The sequence below is a fragment of the Coregonus lavaretus genome (genome assembly GCF_964263955.1).
Source record: "Coregonus lavaretus genome assembly, chromosome: 10".
Classification (NCBI taxonomy): Eukaryota; Metazoa; Chordata; class Actinopteri; order Salmoniformes; family Salmonidae; genus Coregonus; species Coregonus lavaretus.
This window is the reverse complement of record NC_139997.1, coordinates 33,890,782-33,899,111: the sequence shown is the minus strand read 5'-3', so window position 1 is coordinate 33,899,111 and position 8,330 is coordinate 33,890,782. Positions and strand designations below refer to the sequence as shown.

The window sequence follows — 8,330 nt, the reverse complement described above, 5'->3', positions numbered from 1 at the left end:
GAGAAGATCACTATATATCACAGAAAAAAGGAGCTACGGCTAAGTAATAATAGAAATTCACAACGTACTATACTGAATTGCCCACACTGTCAGTGTAATGATAGAAAAACCCGACTGTGCTAATTTTTTTAGTTTTTAGATTGGAATATTCTCATTCTATTTCACTTGATGTTGTCATATAATGTGGTCCTTTGTAGCTCAGTTGGAGGAGTATGGCGCTTGTAACGCCAGGGTAAGAGCGTCTGCTAAATGATGTAAATGTAAATGTCGTTGGTTCGATTCCTGGGACCCCCCCATACATAAAATGCATGCACACATGACTGTAAGTCGATTTGGATAAAAGTGTCTGCTAAATGGCATATACAGTGCATTCAGAAAGTATTTAGACCCCTTCACTTTTTCCACATCACGAGTGGCACAGCGGTCTAAGGCACTGCATCGCAGTGCTAGAGGCGTCACTAAAGACCCGGCCAAACTGAGCAATCGGGGGAGAAGGGCCTTGGTCAGGGAGGTGACCAAGAACCCGATGGTCACTCTGACAGAGCTCCAGAGTTCCTCTGTGGAGATGGGAGAACCTTCCAGAAGGACAACCATCTCTGCAGCACACGGAAGCCACTCCTCAGTAAAAGGCACATGACAGCCCGCTTGGAGTTTGCCAAAAGGCACCTAAAGGACTCTCAGACCATGAGAAACAAGATTCTCTGCTGTGATGAAACCAAGATTGAACTCTTTGGCCTGAATGCCAAGCATCACGTCTAGAGGAAACCTGGCACCGTCCTTACGGTGAAGCATGGTGGTGGCAGCATAACAAAATGTGGAAAAAGTCAAGAGGTCTGAATACTTTCTGTCTTTCAGGGTTTGTAAGTAAGCCCAGTTTATAGAAAGTTAATTATTTGATATTAGCCATGTGTATATTTCAATAATGAACTAATATTTAACTGTTTATAAACTACTTATAAACACAATACAACTCAAATGTTACATCATTAAAATACATTTTAATGAAAGTCTAATGATATAGTACATTTGGAGAGGGGCAGGGATAGCTTGATAAAGCCACTGCTCCTTTAAGGGTCGTGTCAGCGGCAGAGAGTAGGAGTGTCGCCTCTGCTGAGTTCTCGGGAGCAAGGGGATTCCGAGAATAAACAATTCCGTCAGACTCGACTACAGGTCTCAGAGCCTGATCACTTCGATCCAAACGCGAAGCGTTTTGAAACAAATCTACCATTTGATATTCATTTTTCATCATTAACGCGCGTTAGAGAAATGCGACCTTTTCACTGAGACTATCGGACGGATTTCCTCCTGACGAATAATGATGCGCCTTTTCAGTTGAGTGGGGTACACTGCCAGCCAGCGGGGTAGACAAACCCAAGCAGGTAGGCTACGTGCCGAGCTAAATGTAAAGAATAGGCTGTGAAATTAATATGAGTCTGTAAAATCCGCGAGGGCACAAACGGGGTGTGTGTCATGGATTTAACATGTTTACAGCATGTTTTCATGGATTGAATAATGTTTGTGTCTCGAGCCCGAGTCTCTGGGCTCATACTGGTTATAGCGGTGTGAACGCTGCGTAAAGAAGTCGGAATAAATCAGCCAGTGCTGTGGTGGTTGTGTCGTTTCCATTTTGTTAAATGGCATCAACGATACATTACAGCCAGTTTGAGATTATTTCCTTCTCAACCACCCCACCCCAAAAAAACGCATCACCGCACGTAGAAATGTCATATTTCATATTTGACATAGAAAGCGCAAATGTTTTTGTCTCCAAAATCTAATGCCTCAAACACGAATCATTTAGCTTGCTCGTACTGGCTACTTTGTTATTCCGTATTTTTGTCACATTGTTGCATTGTCGTTACAGTGTTGTTACAATGTGAAATTGTTGTTAGTGTTTGTTGTTACAGTGTTACAATTGTTGCACTGTCCTCGCTGTAGTCTAGTTTACGTACAAAAATGATACAAAATGATAGGCCACAGATATCTGTTCAGTTTAACCTGCATTAAAATCAGAAATGCTGCATAGGACTAGTAGCCTACTAAGTAACCAGGCGTACAGCCACTGCCTGCTGAGACAGATAATGAATAGTATTTCTATGAACATTAGTAAATAGGCCCGGTAGGCTATTGATATTATGACTGTATGACTGTCAGCATCAGCTTGGCTTTTTCGTAGGGTACTCCATTGTAGCCAAATTAGTCATAATTTCAGAGTTTTGTGTGGTGTAGTTTAGCATTATAAATGCATTATAATGCTTCATAGTTAAAATGGATTCACTCTTGCTGATTATTCTCAATTCATATCTTGTGCTTCCTTGTTCCTTGTCGAAAGTGACACAAATATTTGGCATTGCATGACTCAAATGTTCATTCAGCATTGGTACGTTGTCTGGAATAATGTACAGTAGCTACATTTACTCACTTTATTTTCTGAGGATTATTCAATATTCAGTTCATAAACCAGATTGTAAATTAGCCTAATGGATTTCTACACAGAATGTACTGGTATCATAGTATTACTACTGCTTATTTATTATTATTATTGATGGAGTTGTTATCTACATCTTATATAATATTTATTGTGCTATGGTTTAATTCAAGATCTAAGTAGGAGGCTAGTGACAATTGACAGGTAGACTGGATTTGAACTATTCCAGGGTTTGGAACAGTGACTGGTTTGGAGTAATCATCACAAGATGTCATCTTGCTTCATTTGACCATGGGATCAGTGGAGAGGCAAAAGGTCAGGGGCTGAAGGTTGGCCAGGGGGGAGTCACAGGGGATAGAGAGGGCAGGACCACACTGTTAGTTCAGGTGTGCTTAGCCTTAACCACCCTGGCTAAACTTCCCTCCAACAACAAACCTGTTTACTTTTCATGATTTGGAACACATCAGCACATTCATATGTGTACTAGACCTACTTTTACAGCAAACTCGGGTGGATTAGTCAAAAATAGGCTTGAGCTTTGTTGAAGTGAACTTGTCTGACTTTTACAAATTCTAAATACTCTGTCTGTCTGGGGGTCTGGCTTTTAGCCCTCCTTTTGTGAAGTGTTTAAGCTGCTTAATTATTTGACCTGATCTTGTACGGGATGTTCAAGGGTAGCTGCTTATAGTCCTATGTACTGTACTAGAGCCATAGATAACTAAAACCTCCACATTTAACATTGTCTTTCTCTTGAATAATCTGTCTTCAATAATGTGGTGCACATCAGCCATCTTCCTCCTTTACTGAGTTAGTGTACTGTACTCTACACAACTTGTTTTGTTGTTGCTGTGGGTTGTCTAGGGAGCTACTGATGATGATTGATGTGCAGTATCCCGCCACAGAATCAGAAGATATGTAAATGACAAATATGCAAATTATGTTAGGTCTTCTGAATGGTCACACTACTGGACTCTGGACCCTGGTCTGACAGATCAAGGGTCTGTCTTCTCAGGACAATACATTCATCTACCTGCCCCCCAAATGGTTGCTACAGTGTTGTTACAGTGTTGTTACAGTGTTACAATTAAAGACAGGCTCCGGAACTTTGGCGACTAGTAAGTATTTTTTGGGCTGGGTGTGTCAATGTGTAGTTCATACATGCATAACCTATGAGCAGAATTACTGTTTTGCCAAAATTGAAAGTGACTGTTTTCTGGAAGCTGTGCGATGCCATTTTCCCTACATTTACCCCTACTACTAAAAAGTATACAAAAGTACCGGAGAATCTCTTTAATGCACTGTCTTTGCTGTAGTTTATGTATTAAAATGACACAGAAGGAATATACCCCAGTTGGTATATTAAGGGTAAAAGAAATATGCAATTGTAGAGGAAGGTGTGTGTAGGCCTATACTGTGAGAGTGTGTGTGCATATCCGTGTGTGCATACATGCATTCCTGTGTGTATGCTTGTGTTGTGTGCTGAGCCACTGAAACGAGCTAGCTGTGTTTGGATTACACTCAGTCTCATGTGTCAGGACAGTGTAAGGTCATTTGTCAACAATCGGCATACTGTAAACTACTGGATATGACAGGTGTCATGGTGTGTCCATGATAGCTCTCTGTAGGCCTTATGAACGTGTGGTCGGAGTCAAGCATTTACTATCAGGCCTTTAGGTTGTTGTAGATGAAATCAGAATGCTGATTGTGTTGCAATGACAAACCTCTTAACTGTACAACACCACAGTATGGTCATTCAGTGGCTACTCATTAGACATGTTGCTTGGGTAAAATACACTCTGATCTCTTAACAGTAGGCCTAGATGTTGAATTAGTGATGTAGAAATACAGTGTCATGTCGATCATGCTTTCACACCATCACTCCAACTCTCCTAGGCTATCTATTCCAATCTGGGAGTGGGCGGTAGGGAGGAAGAGAACCAAAGTCAATGGGACTCATTTTGATGACACGGCAGGAGCAGCTAAATGCGTCTTTATTGCTGTGGCTCCTGGAGGCAGGCAGGCAGGGTGGAATGATGAAATGGAGGGATGAAAGATGGAGGGAGGCTGGAGCAGGCAGGAGGCAGCCCTCTGAGAGCCCCCCCCCCCCCCCCCCCCCGCACCCTGGCCTTGGAGCACTGACAGGGCCTCTCAATTATCCACACACATTGATTGTTACTGATTGCGATTGCAGTACATTATTTATACTTTACTGAAATCACTCCCAAAGTGATCCACGGAGAGAGGGAGAGATGCAGGTCAGATAAATGAAGCATGTCACCCACATGAAAACGTTGCACCCAATTTCAGAAACAACAGCTGTGGAACCTAACTGTGCCGATCAATGAAGCAGGGACAACGAGAGAGCAGAACAGTGCTACCTTGTACTATTAAACACATATGCCAAACATAATGTGTGTTGCCATTGTTCTGTCTTTTGCCTGACTACTGCTGAAATGTGGATATAAAGCCCAAACCTACAGGATGATGTGAGTAGAGCTAACTGTCTCCTTGGGTTGGTTAGTGTGGTCACAACCGAGGAGCAGAGTTGACAGGAACAGACACTCATGAATACAATACAGTAGTTGTAACTGTAGTAGTTCTGGAGCAAATTAGGGTTAAGTGCCTTGCTGAAGGGCACATCGACAGATTTTTCACCTTGTCAGCTCAGGTAGTCAAACCAGCGACCTTTCAGTTACTGGTCCAGCGCTCTAACCGCTAGGCTACCTGCTGCACCACAGAAGAGCACAGCTAGGAGGTTAAAGGTTAGCACAACAAGTCACAAAGTCCGATTAGGATGTCAGACACACCAGAGGATTTTTGCGGCCTAAGGGAAGTGTTACTCAACTGTGTCTTGTTTTAACCAGGTTATGTGCAGGGACAGAGAGCAGAGCAGATTTCAGAGCTGGGGGAGAGAGAAGCTGTCCAGGCTAAGTGAAAATGCCACTCATTGCTGACGAGTCCCTGGCCTTATGAAGGTTAGTGGCTTGTCTTTGTAAGCTGAGGGATTGATGCATGAGCCTGTCTGGCGGAGAATTCAAAGTCCAAGGCCGTCGCAGGCAGGCGCAGTCTCAGCACAGCGCTACCTCCCAGCCAGCCTATCACAGGGGCCCTGTCCTTCCCAACTTCTTAGCAGCCTGTCCTTTTGGGACCTTGAAGCAGCCCAGGCAAGGACACAGCGTCTGGTGCAGTAAGCCTGTGCAGGGGGAGGCTTTACGTAACGCTGCCTGCCTGGCTCGCCTCTGCTTTAAACATGGGCATATGTGACTTCCTGACACCACGTAAAGTAGCGCAGAGCAGCACCCGGCCCCCAGCCCGGCCCCCTGGACAAGGAGGGGGCAAAGAGATCCCGGCAACTTTATATCTTTCTCTTTTAAAAGCTTTCGTTTGAAATTACATTTCCCAAGCAATTAACTAAAGAGGAGTTTTCAGAGTTGATGAATGAATGATGGATATATTGCACAGGAAGACAGGAGAGCAAAGGAGGGAGGAGGGGGGTGGAGGGGTGCATATGCTATATTTGCTGTGTCTGATTTATTTCCCTCAAGAAGGGCTGCGTTCGGGAAAATTTAAATGGTGTAAAACGTTGTCCTTTGAGTAGTTAGCTGAAATACTTCAAGACCAAGAAAGAGCACTGACCAGAGAGTTCATTGTGCACAGTGTGGCAGTCAATATATGTCAACCCACACACACACACTCACACATACACAGACACGCACACCCTGTTGTCTGACTCTATAGGCAGACTGAAATCTGAGTCATAAGACTTTGCAAGTGAGATGAAAGAACAGAGCTAGGGCCAAGTTCAAAGGGAGTAGGATCCTGATGACGTCACAGTGACTTTGTGTCTGTTTGTGGTAGTAAGAGCTGCTAGCTGGGATTTCCCAAGTCAGTCAGTCAGTCAGTCGGTGCTTCTTTTAGACACACATCCTTTATTGTTTTAGTGCTGTGGAAACAACCTGAATCCTATTATGTACTGTATTCCACAACACCTCCACACCACCAACTGTAATTGTGTAACTTTTGGGAGCTCTTTTAGGCTTTTAGTGATGAGGCGATGCTGTTGCTGGGCAACAGGGGACCTTGTGCAGGTGGCTGTGCTATGGAGAGTGATGACTGGAGCGGGGAGTTTAGGAGGATAACTAAAGTATAGCCTACTGCACAGACATGCTACTGAGAGATAAATGGACTATGACATAAAACCAGGGAGAATTTCAGCTTCTAGGTGTAAAAAAATAAATCCTAAATGGTTTATTCACCTACTGACTACATACCAGTAAATACATTATTACATTTTGGAGTGATAATTTATATATGACAAATGTAACATGTTGCCCCTTGCTTTTCAGACAAGAGTTCATATGACGTTACAATATTTTGCCTGAACATGCATAGGCTCTCACACACTGATGAATAGTATTTTTCAAATCGAATCAAATTTTATTGATTGCATACACATACACTGAGTATACCAAACATTAGGAACACCTTCCTAATATTGAGTTGCACCCCATGTTGCCCAAAGAACAGCCTCAATTCGTCGGGGCATGGACACTACAAGGTGTCAAAAGCATTCCACAGGGATGCTGGCCCGTGTTGACTCCAATGCTTCCCACAGTTGTGTCAAGTTGGCTGGATGTCCTTTGGTGGTGGACCATTCTTGATATACACGGGAAACTGTTGAGTGTGAAAAACCCAGCAGCATTGCAGTTCTTGACACAAACCAGTGCGCCTGGCACCTACTACCATACCCCGTTCAAAGGCACTTAAATATTTTGTCTTGCCTCTTCACTCTCTGAATGGCACACTTACACAATCCATGTCTCAATTGTCTCAAGGCTTACAAATCATTATTTCACCTGTCTCCTCCCCTTCATCTACACTGATTGAAGTGGATTTAACAAGTGACATCAATAAGGGATCATAGCTTTCACCTGGATTCACCTGATAGGTACATTCAAATCAAATCAAATCAAATTGTATTGGTCACATACACATATTTAGCAGATGTTATTGCGGGTGTGGCGAAATGCTTGGGTTCCTAGCTCCAACAGTGCAGTAGTATCTAACAATTCACAACAATACACAAATCTAAAAGTAAAATAAAGGAATTAAGAAATATATAAATATTAGGACGTGCAATGTCGGAGTGGCATTGACTAAAATACAGTAGAATAGAATACAGTATATACATATGAGATGAGTAAAGCAGTATGTAAACATTATTAAAGTGACTAGTGTTCCATTATTAAAGTGGCCAGTGATTCCATGTCTATGTACAGTACCAGTCAAAAGTTTGGACACACCTACTCATTCAAAGGTTTTTCTTTATTTTTACTATTTTCTACATTGTAGAATAATAGTGAAGACATCAAAACTATGAAATAACACATATGGAATCATGTAGTAACCAAAAAAGTGTTAAACAAATCAAAATATATTTTGTCATACTCACGTCGGCCACGGAGAACGAGAGCCCACAGACCGTGGGAGCGGGCCGCGTCGGTGGCACTGTGTTATCCTCAAAGCGGGCGAAGAAGGTGTTTAGCTTGTCCGGGAGCAAGACGTCGGTGTCCGCGACGTGGCTGGTTTTCGCTTTGTAATCTGTGATTGTCTGTAGACCCTGCCACATACGTCTTGTGTCTGAGCCGTTGAATATCGACTCCACTTTGTCTCTGTAGTAGTGATACTAATGCAGTCTTTGTGTGCATCCCAATCAAGGACTGCTGCCTGCCTGCCCTGTGCAGTGTGAGAGAAAGAGAGGAGGGAAGATGTCAGCAGGCAAGCGCTATGACCTATTACTTTGTGAGAATGGACTGCTGACCAGAAGATTGCTGGCTCATACTCTGCTGTTCTCCTTTGCCCTTGAGCAAAGCAATTAACCTGGATTTGCCCAGGAAATATC

At 43.1% G+C, this 8,330-nt stretch overlaps 1 protein-coding gene across 2 annotated transcripts in view; it reads left to right on the top strand.

Annotated features, from left to right (window-relative positions):
• Nucleotides 1-1,165: 1,165 nt before the first annotated feature.
• LOC311135999 (nuclear receptor-interacting protein 1-like) overlaps nucleotides 1,166-8,330 on the top strand; it is a 58,818-nt gene continuing 51,653 nt past the window's right edge. Inside the window, exon 1 of one of the 2 annotated variants that reach the window (XM_084170049.1) lies at nucleotides 1,166-1,379. The gene's annotated coding sequence lies outside the window, so the exon portion shown is untranslated. Of the gene's footprint in view, nucleotides 1,380-5,299; nucleotides 5,404-8,330 lie in introns of those variants that run through there. The other variant, XM_084170050.1, reaches the window with a different exon arrangement.